This window comes from Pelobates fuscus, chromosome 2 (assembly GCF_036172605.1).
Source record: "Pelobates fuscus isolate aPelFus1 chromosome 2, aPelFus1.pri, whole genome shotgun sequence".
NCBI classification, from domain to species: domain Eukaryota; kingdom Metazoa; phylum Chordata; class Amphibia; order Anura; family Pelobatidae; genus Pelobates; species Pelobates fuscus.
The window spans coordinates 16571521-16585444 of record NC_086318.1 but is presented as its reverse complement, the minus strand read 5'-3'; the positions used below and the strand labels follow the sequence as shown (position 1 = coordinate 16585444).

At 43.0% G+C, this 13924-nt stretch overlaps 14 non-coding genes across 14 annotated transcripts; all 14 read right to left on the bottom strand.

Moving 5' to 3' along the window:
- Positions 1-495: 495 nt before the first annotated feature.
- On the bottom strand, positions 496-568 carry TRNAV-AAC (transfer RNA valine (anticodon AAC)). The gene has a single exon. It is a non-coding gene; the product is annotated as a tRNA-Val (tRNA).
- Positions 569-863: 295 nt separating this feature from the next.
- On the bottom strand, positions 864-937 carry TRNAV-CAC (transfer RNA valine (anticodon CAC)). The gene has a single exon. It is a non-coding gene; the product is annotated as a tRNA-Val (tRNA).
- Positions 938-1973: 1036 nt separating this feature from the next.
- TRNAV-AAC (transfer RNA valine (anticodon AAC)) lies at positions 1974-2046 on the bottom strand. Its single transcript has one exon. It is a non-coding gene; the product is annotated as a tRNA-Val (tRNA).
- A 1422-nt stretch (positions 2047-3468) lies between these two features.
- On the bottom strand, positions 3469-3541 carry TRNAV-AAC (transfer RNA valine (anticodon AAC)). Its single transcript has one exon. It is a non-coding gene; the product is annotated as a tRNA-Val (tRNA).
- A 1794-nt stretch (positions 3542-5335) lies between these two features.
- On the bottom strand, positions 5336-5408 carry TRNAV-CAC (transfer RNA valine (anticodon CAC)). The gene has a single exon. It is a non-coding gene; the product is annotated as a tRNA-Val (tRNA).
- A 1274-nt stretch (positions 5409-6682) lies between these two features.
- TRNAV-AAC (transfer RNA valine (anticodon AAC)) lies at positions 6683-6755 on the bottom strand. Its single transcript has one exon. It is a non-coding gene; the product is annotated as a tRNA-Val (tRNA).
- Positions 6756-7054: 299 nt separating this feature from the next.
- On the bottom strand, positions 7055-7127 carry TRNAV-CAC (transfer RNA valine (anticodon CAC)). Its single transcript has one exon. It is a non-coding gene; the product is annotated as a tRNA-Val (tRNA).
- A 1422-nt stretch (positions 7128-8549) lies between these two features.
- Positions 8550-8622, bottom strand: TRNAV-CAC (transfer RNA valine (anticodon CAC)). The gene has a single exon. It is a non-coding gene; the product is annotated as a tRNA-Val (tRNA).
- Positions 8623-9895: 1273 nt separating this feature from the next.
- Positions 9896-9968, bottom strand: TRNAV-AAC (transfer RNA valine (anticodon AAC)). The gene has a single exon. It is a non-coding gene; the product is annotated as a tRNA-Val (tRNA).
- A 299-nt stretch (positions 9969-10267) lies between these two features.
- TRNAV-CAC (transfer RNA valine (anticodon CAC)) lies at positions 10268-10340 on the bottom strand. The gene has a single exon. It is a non-coding gene; the product is annotated as a tRNA-Val (tRNA).
- A 1277-nt stretch (positions 10341-11617) lies between these two features.
- Positions 11618-11690, bottom strand: TRNAV-AAC (transfer RNA valine (anticodon AAC)). Its single transcript has one exon. It is a non-coding gene; the product is annotated as a tRNA-Val (tRNA).
- Positions 11691-11989: 299 nt separating this feature from the next.
- Positions 11990-12062, bottom strand: TRNAV-CAC (transfer RNA valine (anticodon CAC)). The gene has a single exon. It is a non-coding gene; the product is annotated as a tRNA-Val (tRNA).
- A 1046-nt stretch (positions 12063-13108) lies between these two features.
- TRNAV-GAC (transfer RNA valine (anticodon GAC)) lies at positions 13109-13181 on the bottom strand. The gene has a single exon. It is a non-coding gene; the product is annotated as a tRNA-Val (tRNA).
- A 299-nt stretch (positions 13182-13480) lies between these two features.
- Positions 13481-13553, bottom strand: TRNAV-CAC (transfer RNA valine (anticodon CAC)). The gene has a single exon. It is a non-coding gene; the product is annotated as a tRNA-Val (tRNA).
- Positions 13554-13924: the final 371 nt, after the last annotated feature.

Genomic DNA, 13924 nt, shown 5'->3' with positions numbered 1-13924 from the left:
ATTCGCGGCAAAGTCTCCTTGAAGTCTTTTCGTGGTTTAAGTCAATGCGAACAAGATGGCCGCCACCGCGTGTTCCAATGTCGAATGGCGGCCACGTCGACTGTTCGGGAGTTCGAAGAACCATTGTCTAAAGTCCCAATGGCCACAAATAGGGTCTCTCAGCCAAAACAAATTAAAAGGGGCCATAGTCACAGAGCAAAAGGTTGGCAAATATTCCTCTCCAAAAACCAGTGGCGAGGTCACTTTCGCCACAACTCTATTCAGCAAGCTGATCGCTCATGTGAGTAAACATGATTTTCTTGCATTTTTAGCAGAAAATCCATCTCTGAAAGTACAGCGAGCATGAGTTTTGCTTTTGTCGACGGTGATTTTTGCACAAAACCCTTCTCCCATTGTACGGAATATGACAAAAAGAACAGATGCACTTGAAATTTGCAAAGAGACTTTGAAAATCCGCATTCTAACAAAAAGGAATCCAAAACGGAACGAAAGCAATGTTTCTGCCCGGTTTCGAACCGGGGACCTTTCGCGTGTTAGGCGAACGTGATAACCACTACACTACAGAAACTACAGCTGTGCACATGTCTGTTGAGACCGGAGTAGCATGCGCATGTGCAAGCACTGAATGCAAGACAGAAAATGCTGTCTTGCATTCGGTACTTGCACATGGCGCATGCTGATTTAATGAGTGCAATTCAGCTTTTTCTCAGACATTAGCTTCAGGTTCTTGGAAACCACTTTATTCAGCTAACAGATCGCTTACGTCTTGCCGAGTATACGTGATTTTTGGATTCATAGTCAAGCAGGTGCATTTCCAATTCAGAAGACTTCTAACGTCAGCAGATTTAGCAAAAATTAAATAATGTTTCTGCCAGGTTTCGAAACCTGGGACCTTTCGCGTGTGAGGCGAACGTGATAACCACTACACTACAGAAACTGCCACAATGCCGACTTTGCGCAGGAAAATTGGGGGAATGTGCTGCATACCCATCGTATTTAAAAAGTCCCCAGATTCAAATGCCTATTTCCTTCAACATACATAGAAGAAGAAAACAGTCTGTTGATGTGAAATTGTATTCTTGGCAAAAGTTTGATCTGTCCAGTCAATCATTTCCAAACCTACACACATACAGTAAACAATCCCTCCCCTCTGCCTGTGATATAATTAAGGCAGTTAATGCATTAACTTAATTATCCCCAGGCAGAAAAAAATAAAAAACGCACATTTTTCTAAAGTACCATAAGTGGCCCAAAACACAACATATCCCCATAAATTTTACATCACCCGACAGCTCTGATCTGGGTGAGCGACATATCCGAAAATCACCCAGATCAGATCAGGGGTTCAGAAATTTCATAGAAGTCATAATTTTGCCCAGGCGAACCCGGGATTTCATGCCCAAAACAGTTCCATAGATTGGCGGCTAAGTGCCGCTGGAGGACCGACCTGGAACCGCAAGGTTTTCATGCCGAAAATAGCTCCAGGGCATTCGCGGCAAAGTCTCCTTGAAGTCTTTTCGTGGTTTAAGTCAATGCGAACAAGATGGCCGCCACCGCGTGTTCCAATGTCGAATGGCGGCCACGTCGACTGTTCGGGAGTTCGAAGAACCATTGTCTAAAGTCCCAATGGCCACAAATAGGGTCTCTCAGCCAAAACAAATTAAAAGGGGCCATAGTCACAGAGCAAAAGGCAAATATTCCTCTCCAAAAACCAGTGGCGAGGTCAATTTCGCCACAACTCTATTCAGCAAGCTGATCGCTCATGTGAGTAAACATGATTTTCTTGCATTTTTAGTAGAAAATCCATCTCTGAAAGTACAGCGAGCATGAGTTTTGCTTTTGTCGACGGTGATTTTTGCACAAAACCCTTCTCCCATTGTAGGGAATATGACAAAAAGAACAGATGCACTTGAAATTTGCAAAGAGACTTCGAAAAGCCGCATTCTAACAAAAAGGAATCCAAAACGGAACAATGTTTCTGCCCGGTTTCGAACCGGGGACCTTTCGCGTGTTAGGCGAACGTGATAACCACTACACTACAGAAACTACAGCTGTGCACATCCCTGTTGAGTCCGGAGTAGCATGCGCCATGTGCAAGCACTGAATGCAAGACAGAAAATGCTGTCTTGCATTCGGTACTTGCACATGGCGCATGCTGATTTAATGAGTGCAATTCAGCTTTTTCTCAGACAACATTAGCTTCAGGTTTTTGGAAACCACTTTATTCAGCTAACAGATCGCTTACGTCTTGCCGAGTATACGTGATTTTTGGATTCATAGTCAAGCAGGTGCATTTCCAATTCAGAAGACTTCTAACGTCAGCAGATTTAGCAAAAATTAAATAATGTTTCTGCCAGGTTTTTAACCTGGGACGTTTCGCGTGTGAGGCGGACGTGATAACCACTACACTACAGAAACTGCCACAATGCCGACTTTGCGCAGGAAAATTGGGGGAATGTGTTTGCTGCATACCCATCGTATTTAAAAAGTCCCCAGATTCAAATGCCTATTTCCTTCAACATACATAGAAGAAGAAAACAGTCTGTTGATGTGAAATTGTATTCTTGGCAAAAGTTTGATCTGTCCAGTCAATCATTTCCAAACCTACACACATACAGTAAACAATCCCTCCCCTCTGCCTGTGATATAATTAAGGCAGTTAATGCATTAACTTAATTATCCCCAGGCAGAAAAAAATAAAAAACGCACATTTTTCTAAAGTACCATAAGTGGCCCAAAACACAACATATCCACATAAATGTTACATCACCCGACAGTTCTGATCTGGGTGAGCGACATATCCGAAAATCACCCAGATCAGATCAGGGGTTCAGAAATTTCATAGAAGTCATAATTTTGCCCAGGCGAACCCGGGATTTCATGCCCAAAACAGTTCCATAGATTGGCGGCTAAGTGCCGCTGGAGGACCGACCGGGAACCACGAGGTTTTCATGCCGAAAATAGCTCCAGGGCATTCGCGGCAAAGTCCCCTTGAAGTCTATTCGTGGTTTAAGTCAATGCGAACAAGATGGCCGCCACTGCGTGTTCCAATGTCGAATGGCGGCCACGTCGACTGTTCGGGAGTTCGAAGAACCATTGTCTAAAGTCCCAATGGCCACAAATAGGGTCTCTCAGCCAAAACAAATTAAAAGGGGCCATAGTCACAGAGCAAAAGGTTGGCAAATATTCCTCTCCAAAAACCAGTGGCGAGGTCACTTTCGCCACAACTCTATTCAGCAAGCTGATCGCTCATGTGAGTAAACATGATTTTCTTGCATTTTTAGTAGAAAATCCATCTCTGAAAGTACAGCGAGCATGAGTTTTGCTTTTGTCGACGGTGATTTTTGCACAAAACCCTTCTCCCATTGTAGGGAATATGACAAAAAGAACAAATGCACTTGAAATTTGCAAAGAGACTTCGAAAAGCCGCATTCTATAAAAAAGGAATCCAAAACGGAACAAAAGCGATGTTTCTGCCCGGTTTCGAACCGGGGACCTTTCGCGTGTTAGGCGAACGTGATAACCACTACACTACAGAAACTACAGCTGTGCATAGCCCTGTTGAGACCGGAGTAGCATGCGCCATGTGCAAGCACTGAATGCAAGACAGAAAATGCTGTCTTGCATTCGGTACTTGCACATGGCGCATGCTGATTTAATGAGTGCAATTCAGCTTTTTCTCAGACAACATTAGCTTCAGGTTTTTGGAAACCACTTTATTCAGCTAACAGATCGCTTACGTCTTGCCGAGTATACGCGATTTTTGGATTCATAGTCAAGCAGGTGCATTTCCAATTCAGAAGTCTTCTAACGTCGGCAGATTTAGCAAAAATTAAATAATGTTCCTGCCAGGTTTCGAACCTGGGACCTTTCCCGTGTGAGGCGAACTTGATAACCACTACACTACAGAAACTGCCACAATGCCTACTTTGCACAGGAAAATTGGGGGAATGTGTTTGCTGCATACCCATCGTATTTAAAAAGTCCCCAGATTCAAATGCCTATTTCCTTCAACATACATAGAAGAAGAAAACAGTCTGTTGATGTGAAATTGTATTCTTGGCAAAAGTTTGATCTGTCCAGTCAATCATTTCCAAACCTACACACATACAGTAAATAATCCCTCCCCTCTGCCTGTGATATAATTAAGGCAGTTAATGCATTAACTTAATTATCCCCAGGCAGAAGAAAATTAAAAACGCACATTTTTCTAAAGTACCATAAGTGGCCCAAAACACAACATAGCCCCATAAATGTTACATCACCCGACAGCTCTGTTCTGGGTGAGCGACATATCCGAAAATCACCCAGATCAGATCAGGGGTTCAGAAATTTCATAGAAGTCATAATTTTGCCCAGGCGAACCCGGGATTTCATGCCCAAAACAGTTCCATAGATTGGCGGCTAAGTGCCGCTGGAGGACCGACCTGGAACCACGAGGTTTTCATGCCGAAAATAGCTCCAGGGCATTCGCGGCAAAGTCCCCTTGAAGTCTATTCGTGGTTTAAGTCAATGCGAACAAGATGGCCGCCACCGCGTGTTCCAATGTCGAATGGCGGCCACGTCGACTGTTCGGGAGTTCGAAGAACCATTGTCTAAAGTCCCAATGGCCACAAATAGGGTCTCTCAGCCAAAACAAATTAAAAGGGGCCATAGTCACAGAGCAAAAGGTTGGCAAATATTCCTCTCAAAAAAGCAGTGGCGAGGTCACTTTCGCCACAACTCTATTATGCAAGCTGATCGCTCATGTGAGTAAACATGATTTTCTTGCATTTTTAGTAGAAAATCCATCTCTGAAAGTACAGCGAGCATGAGTTTTGCTTTTGTCGACGGTGATTTTTGCACAAAACCCTTCTCCCATTGTAGGGAATATGACAAAAAGAACAGATGCACTTGAAATTTGCAAAGAGACTTTGAAAAGCCGCATTCTAACAAAAAGGAATCCAAAACGGAGCGAAAGCAATGTTTCTGCCCGGTTTAGAACCGGGGACCTTTCTCGTGTTAGGCGAACGTGATAACCACTACACTACAGAAACTACAGCTGTGCACATCCCTGTTGAGACCGGAGTAGCATGCGCCATGTGCAAGCACTGAATGCAAGACAGAAAATGCTGTCTTGCATTCGGTACTTGCACATGGCGCATGCTGATTTAATGAGTGCAATTCAGCTTTTTCTCAGACAACATTAGCTTCAGGTTTTTGGAAACCACTTTATTCAGCTAACAGATCGCTTACGTCTTGCCGAGTATACGTGATTTTTGGATTCATAGTCAAGCAGGTGCATTTCCAATTCAGAAGACTTCTAACGTCAGCAGATTTAGCAAAAATTAAATAATGTTTCTGCCAGGTTTCGAACCTGGGACCTTTCGCATGTGAGGCGAACGTGATAACTACTACACTACAGAAACTGCCACAATGACGACTTTGCGCAGGAAAATTGGGGGAATGTGCTGCATATCTTTCAATGTAGGGTAATAACTGCTTGATTCAAGGATAAATCTGACTGCCATTCTGGGGTCAAGAAGGAATTTTTTGTCCTAGCTTGTTGCAAAATTGTGCTTCAAACTGGTTTTTTTTTTTTGTTTTTTTTTTTGCCTTTTGGATCAACAGCAAAAAACAGGTGTGAGGAGGGCTGAACTTGATGGACGCAAGTCTCTTTTCAGCTATCTAACTATGTAACTATGTAACTATGTATTTAAAAAGTCCCCAGATTCAAATGCCTATTTCCTTCAACATACATAGAAGAGGAAAACAGTCTGTTGATGTGAAATTGTATTCTTGGCAAAAGTTTGATCTGTCCAGTCAATCATTTCCAAACCTACACACATACAGTAAACAATCCCTCCCCTCTGCCTGTGATATAATTAAGGCAGTTAATGCATTAACTTAATTATCCCCAGGCAGAAAAAAATAAAAAACGCACATTTTTCTAAAGTACCATAAGTGGCCCAAAACACAACATATCCCCATAAATGTTACATCACCCGACAGCTCTGATCTGGGTGAGCGACATATCCGAAAATCACCCAGATCAGATCAGGGGTTCAGAAATTTCATAGAAGTCATAATTTTGCCCAGGCGAACCCGGGATTTCATGCCCAAAACAGTTCCATAGATTGGCGGCTAAGTGCCGCTGGAGGACCGACCGGGAACCACGAGGTTTTCATGCCGAAAATAGCTCCAGGGCATTCGCGGCAAAGTCCCCTTGAAGTCTATTCGTGGTTTAAGTCAATGCGAACAAGATGGCCGCCACTGCGTGTTCCAATGTCGAATGGCGGCCACGTCGACTGTTCGGGAGTTCGAAGAACCATTGTCTAAAGTCCCAATGGCCACAAATAGGGTCTCTCAGCCAAAACAAATTAAAAGGGGCCATAGTCACAGAGCAAAAGGTTGGCAAATATTCCTCTCCAAAAACCAGTGGCGAGGTCACTTTCGCCACAACTCTATTCAGCAAGCTGATCGCTCATGTGAGTAAACATGATTTTCTTGCATTTTTAGTAGAAAATCCATCTCTGAAAGTACAGCGAGCATGAGTTTTGCTTTTGTCGACGGTGATTTTTGCACAAAACCCTTCTCCCATTGTAGGGAATATGACAAAAAGAACAAATGCACTTGAAATTTGCAAAGAGACTTCGAAAAGCCGCATTCTATAAAAAAGGAATCCAAAACGGAACAAAAGCGATGTTTCTGCCCGGTTTCGAACCGGGGACCTTTCGCGTGTTAGGCGAACGTGATAACCACTACACTACAGAAACTACAGCTGTGCATAGCCCTGTTGAGACCGGAGTAGCATGCGCCATGTGCAAGCACTGAATGCAAGACAGAAAATGCTGTCTTGCATTCGGTACTTGCACATGGCGCATGCTGATTTAATGAGTGCAATTCAGCTTTTTCTCAGACAACATTAGCTTCAGGTTTTTGGAAACCACTTTATTCAGCTAACAGATCGCTTACGTCTTGCCGAGTATACGCGATTTTTGGATTCATAGTCAAGCAGGTGCATTTCCAATTCAGAAGTCTTCTAACGTCGGCAGATTTAGCAAAAATTAAATAATGTTCCTGCCAGGTTTCGAACCTGGGACCTTTCGCGTGTGAGGCGAACTTGATAACCACTACACTACAGAAACTGCCACAATGCCTACTTTGCACAGGAAAATTGGGGGAATGTGTTTGCTGCATACCCATCGTATTTAAAAAGTCCCCAGATTCAAATGCCTATTTCCTTCAACATACATAGAAGAAGAAAACAGTCTGTTGATGTGAAATTGTATTCTTGGCAAAAGTTTGATCTGTCCAGTCAATCATTTCCAAACCTACACACATACAGTAAATAATCCCTCCCCTCTGCCTGTGATATAATTAAGGCAGTTAATGCATTAACTTAATTATCCCCAGGCAGAAGAAAATTAAAAACGCACATTTTTCTAAAGTACCATAAGTGGCCCAAAACACAACATAGCCCCATAAATGTTACATCACCCGACAGCTCTGTTCTGGGTGAGCGACATATCCGAAAATCACCCAGATCAGATCAGGGGTTCAGAAATTTCATAGAAGTCATAATTTTGCCCAGGCGAACCCGGGATTTCATGCCCAAAACAGTTCCATAGATTGGCGGCTAAGTGCCGCTGGAGGACCGACCTGGAACCACGAGGTTTTCATGCCGAAAATAGCTCCAGGGCATTCGCGGCAAAGTCCCCTTGAAGTCTATTCGTGGTTTAAGTCAATGCGAACAAGATGGCCGCCACCGCGTGTTCCAATGTCGAATGGCGGCCACGTCGACTGTTCGGGAGTTCGAAGAACCATTGTCTAAAGTCCCAATGGCCACAAATAGGGTCTCTCAGCCAAAACAAATTAAAAGGGGCCATAGTCACAGAGCAAAAGGTTGGCAAATATTCCTCTCAAAAAAGCAGTGGCGAGGTCACTTTCGCCACAACTCTATTATGCAAGCTGATCGCTCATGTGAGTAAACATGATTTTCTTGCATTTTTAGTAGAAAATCCATCTCTGAAAGTACAGCGAGCATGAGTTTTGCTTTTGTCGACGGTGATTTTTGCACAAAACCCTTCTCCCATTGTAGGGAATATGACAAAAAGAACAGATGCACTTGAAATTTGCAAAGAGACTTTGAAAAGCCGCATTCTAACAAAAAGGAATCCAAAACGGAGCGAAAGCAATGTTTCTGCCCGGTTTAGAACCGGGGACCTTTCTCGTGTTAGGCGAACGTGATAACCACTACACTACAGAAACTACAGCTGTGCACATCCCTGTTGAGACCGGAGTAGCATGCGCCATGTGCAAGCACTGAATGCAAGACAGAAAATGCTGTCTTGCATTCGGTACTTGCACATGGCGCATGCTGATTTAATGAGTGCAATTCAGCTTTTTCTCAGACAACATTAGCTTCAGGTTTTTGGAAACCACTTTATTCAGCTAACAGATCGCTTACGTCTTGCCGAGTATACGTGATTTTTGGATTCATAGTCAAGCAGGTGCATTTCCAATTCAGAAGACTTCTAACGTCAGCAGATTTAGCAAAAATTAAATAATGTTTCTGCCAGGTTTCGAACCTGGGACCTTTCGCATGTGAGGCGAACGTGATAACTACTACACTACAGAAACTGCCACAATGACGACTTTGCGCAGGAAAATTGGGGGAATGTGCTGCATATCTTTCAATGTAGGGTAATAACTGCTTGATTCAAGGATAAATCTGACTGCCATTCTGGGGTCAAGAAGGAATTTTTTGTCCTAGCTTGTTGCAAAATTGTGCTTCAAACTGGTTTTTTTTTTTTGTTTTTTTTTTTGCCTTTTGGATCAACAGCAAAAAACAGGTGTGAGGAGGGCTGAACTTGATGGACGCAAGTCTCTTTTCAGCTATCTAACTATGTAACTATGTAACTATGTATTTAAAAAGTCCCCAGATTCAAATGCCTATTTCCTTCAACATACATAGAAGAGGAAAACAGTCTGTTGATGTGAAATTGTATTCTTGGCAAAAGTTTGATCTGTCCAGTCAATCATTTCCAAACCTACACACATACAGTAAACAATCCCTCCCCTCTGCCTGTGATATAATTAAGGCAGTTAATGCATTAACTTAATTATCCCCAGGCAGAAAAAAATAAAAAACGCACATTTTTCTAAAGTACCATAAGTGGCCCAAAACACAACATATCCCCATAAATGTTACATCACCCGACAGCTCTGATCTGGGTGAGCGACATATCCGAAAATCACCTGGATCAGATCAGGGGTTCAGAAATTTCATAGAAGTCATAATTTTGCCCAGGCGAACCCGGGATTTCATGCCCAAAACAGTTCCATAGATTGGCGGCTAAGTGCCGCTGGAGGACTGACCTAGAACCGCGAGGTTTTCATGCCGAAAATAGCTCCAGGGCATTCGCGGCAAAGTCCCCTTGAAGTCTATTCGTGGTTTAAGTCAATGCGAACAAGATGGCCGCCACCGCGTGTTCCAATGTCGAATGGCGGCCACGTCGACTGTTCGGGAGTTCGAAGAACCATTGTCTAAAGTCACAATGGCCACAAATAGGGTCTCTCAGCCAAAACAAATTAAAAGGGGCCATAGTCACAGAGCAAAAGGTTGGCAAATATTCCTCTCCAAAAACCAGTGGCGAGGTCACTTTCGCCACAACTCTATTCAGCAAGCTGATCGCTCATGTGAGTAAACATGATTTTCTTGCATTTTTAGTAGAAAATCCATCTCTGAAAGTACAGCGAGCATGAGTTTTGCTTTTGTCGACGGTGATTTTTGCACAAAACCCTTCTCCCATTGTAGGGAATATGACAAAGGAACAGATGCACTTGAAATTTGCAAAGAGACTTCGAAAAGCCGCATTCTAACAAAAAGGAATCCAAAACGGAACGAAAGCAATATTTCTGCCCGGTTTCGAACCATGGACCTTTCGCGTGTTAGGCGAACGTGATAACCACTACACTACAGAAACTACAGCTGTGCACATCCCTGTTGAGACCGGAGTAGCATGCGCCATGTGCAAGCACTGAATGCAAGACAGAAAATGCTGTCTTGCATTCGGTACTTGCACATGGCGCATGCTGATTTAATGAGTGCAATTCAGCTTTTTCTCAGACAACATTAGCTTCAGGTTTTTGGAAACCACTTTATTCAGCTAAAAGATCGCTTACGTCTTGCCGAGTATACGTGATTTTTGGATTCATAGTTAAGCAGGTGCATTTCCAATTCAGAAGACTTCTAACGTCAGCAGATTTAGCAAAAATTAAATAATGTTTCTGCCAGGTTTCGAACCTGGGACCTTTCGCATGTGAGGCAAACGTGATAACCACTACACTACAGAAACTGCCACAATGCCGACTTTGCGCAGGAAAATTGGGGGAATGTGCTGCATATCTTTCAATGTAGGGTAATAACTGCTTGATTCAAGGATAAATCTGACTGCCATTCTGGGGTCAAGAAGGAATTTTTTGTCCTAGCTTGTTGCAAAATTGTGCTTCAAACTGGTTTTTTTTTTTTGTTTTGTTTTTTTTTTTGCCTTTTGGATCAACAGCAAAAAACAGGTGTGAGGAGGGCTGAACTTGATGGACGCAAGTCTCTTTTCAGCTATCTAACTATGTAACTATGTAACTATGTATTTAAAAAGTCCCCAGATTCAAATGCCTATTTCCTTCAACATACATAGAAGAGGAAACAGTCTGTTGATGTGAAATTGTATTCTTGGCAAAAGTTTTATCTGTCCAGTCAATCATTTCCAAACCTACACACATACAGTAAACAATCCCTCCCCTCTGTCTGTGATATAATTAAGGCAGTTAATGCATTAACTTAATTATCCCCAGGCAGAAAAAAATAAAAACGCACATTTTTCTAAAGTACCATAAGTGGCCCAAAACACAACATATCCCCATAAATGTTACATCACCCGACAGCTTTGATCTGGGTGAGCGACATATCCGAAAATCACCCGGATCAGATCAGGGGTTCAGAAATTTCATAGAAGTCATAATTTTGCCCAGGCGAACCCGGGATTTCATGCCCAAAACAGTTCCATAGATTGGTGGCTAAGTGCCGCTGGAGGACTGACCTAGAACCGCGAGGTTTTCATGCCGAAAATAGCTCCAGGGAATTCGCGGCAAAGTCCCCTTGAAGTCTATTCGTGGTTTAAGTCAATGCGAACAAGATGGCCGCCACCGCGTGTTCCAATGTCGAATGGCGGCCACGTCGACTGTTCGGGAGTTCAAAGAACCATTGTCTAAAGTCACAATGGCCACAAATAGGGTCTCTCAGCCAAAACAAATTAAAAGGGGCCATAGTCACAGAGCAAAAGGTTGGCAAATATTCCTCTCCAAAAACCAGTGGCGAGGTCACTTTCGCCACAACTCTATTCAGCAAGCTGATCGCTCATGTGAGTAAACATGATTTTCTTGCATTTTTAGTAGAAAATCCATCTCTGAAAGTACAGCGAGCATGAGTTTTGCTTTTGTCGACGGTGATTTTTGCACAAAACCCTTCTCCCATTGTAGGGAATATGACAAAAGGAACAGATGCACTTGAAATTTGCAAAGAGACTTCGAAAAGCCGCATTCTAACAAAAAGGAATCCAAAACAGAACAAAAGCAATGTTTCTGCCCGGTTTCGAACCGGGGACCTTTCGCGTGTTAGGCGAACGTGATAACCACTACACTACAGAAACTACAGCTGTGCACATCCCTGTTGAGACCGGAGTAGCATGTGCCATGTGCAAGCACTGAATGCAAGACAGAAAATGCTGTCTTGCATTCGGTACTTGCACATGGCGCATGCTGATTTAATGAGTGCAATTCAGCTTTTTCTCAGACAACATTAGCTTCAGGTTTTTGGAAACCACTTTATTCAGCTAACAGATCGCTTACGTCTTGCCGAGTATACGTGATTTTTGGATTCATAGTCAAGCAGGTGCATTTCCAATTCAGAAGACTTCTAACGTCAGCAGATTTAGCAAAAATTAAATAATGTTTCTGCCAGGTTTCGAACCTGGGACCTTTCGCGTGTGAGGCGAACGTGATAACCACTACACTACAGAAACTGCCACAATGCCGACTTTGCGCAGGAAAATTGGGGGAATGTGCTGCATACCCATTGTATTTAAAAAGTCCCCAGATTCAAATGCCTATTTCCTTCAACCTACATAGAAGAGGAAAACAGTCTGTTGATGTGAAATTGTATTCTTGGCAAAAGTTTGATCTGTCCAGTCAATCATTTCCAAACCTACACACATACAGCAAACAATCCCTCCCCTCTGCCTGTGATATAATTAAGGCAGTTAATGCATTAACTTAATTATCCCCAGGCAGAAAAAAATAAAAAACGCACATTTTTCTAAAGTACCATAAGTGGCCCAAAACACAACATATCCCCATAAATGTTACATCACCCGACAGCTCTGATCTGGGTGAGCGACATATCCGAAAATCACCCGGATCAGATCAGGGGTTCAGAAATTTCATAGAAGTCATAATTTTGCCCAGGCGAACCCGGGATTTCATGCCCAAAACAGTTCCATAGATTGGCGGCTAAGTGCCGCTTGAGGACCGACCTGGAACCGCGAGGTTTTCATGCCGAAAATAGCTCCAGGGCATTCGCGGCAAAGTCCCCTTGAAGTCTATTCGTGGTTTAAGTCAATGCGAACAAGATGGCCGCCACCGCGTGTTCCAATGTCGAATGGCGGCCACGTCGACTGTTCGGGAGTCCGAAGAACCATTGTCTAAAGTCACAATGGCCACAAATAGGGTCTCTCAGCCAAAACAAATTAAAAGGGGCCATAGTCACAGAGCAAAAGGTTGGCAAATATTCCTCTCCAAAAACCAGTGGCGAGGTCACTTTCGCCACAACTCTATTCAGCAAGCTGATCGCTCATGTGAGTAAACATGATTTTCTTGCATTTTTAGTAGAAAATCCATCTCTGAAAGTACAGCGAGCATGAGTTTTGCTTTTGTCGACGGTGATTTTTGCACAAAACCCTTCTCCCATTGTAGGGAATATGACAAAAAGAACAGATGCACTTGAAATTTGCAAAGAGACTTTGAAAAGCCGCATTCTAACAAAAAGGAATCCAAAACGGAGCGAAAGCAATGTTTCTGCCCGGTTTCGAACCGGGGACCTTTCTCGTGTCAGGCGAACGTGATAACCACTACACTACATAAACTACAGCTGTGCACATCCCTGTTGAGACCGGAGTAGCATGCGCCATGTGCAAGCACTGAATGCAAGACAGAAAATGCTGTCTTGCATTCGGTACTTGCACATGGCGCATGCTGATTTAATGAGTGCAATTCAGCTTTTTCTCAGACAACATTAGCTTCAGGTTTTTGGAAACCACTTTATTCAGCTAACAGATCGCTTACGTCTTGCCGAGTATACGTGATTTTTGGATTCATAGTCAAGCAGGTGCATTTCCAATTCAGAAGACTTCTAACGTCAGCAGATTTAGCAAAAATTAAATAATGTTTCTGCCAGGTTTCAAACCTGGGACCTTTCGCGTGTGAGGCGAACATGATAACCACTACACTACAGAAACTGCCACAATGCCGACTTTGCGCAGGAAAATTGGGGGAATGTGCTGCATACCCATCGTATTTAAAAAGTCCCCAGATTCAAATGCCTATTTCCTTCAACATACATAGAAGAAGAAAACAGTCTGTTAATGTGAAATTGTATTCTTGGCAAAAGTTTTATCTGTCCAGTCAATCATTTCCAAACCTACACACATACAGCAAACAATCCCTCCCCTCTGCCTGTGATATAATTAAGGCAGTTAATGCATTAACTTAATTATCCCCAGGCAGAAAAAAATAAAAAACGCACATTTTTCTAAAGTACCATAAGTGGCCCAAAACACAACATATCCCCATAAATGTTACATCACCCGACAGCTCTGATCTGGGTGAG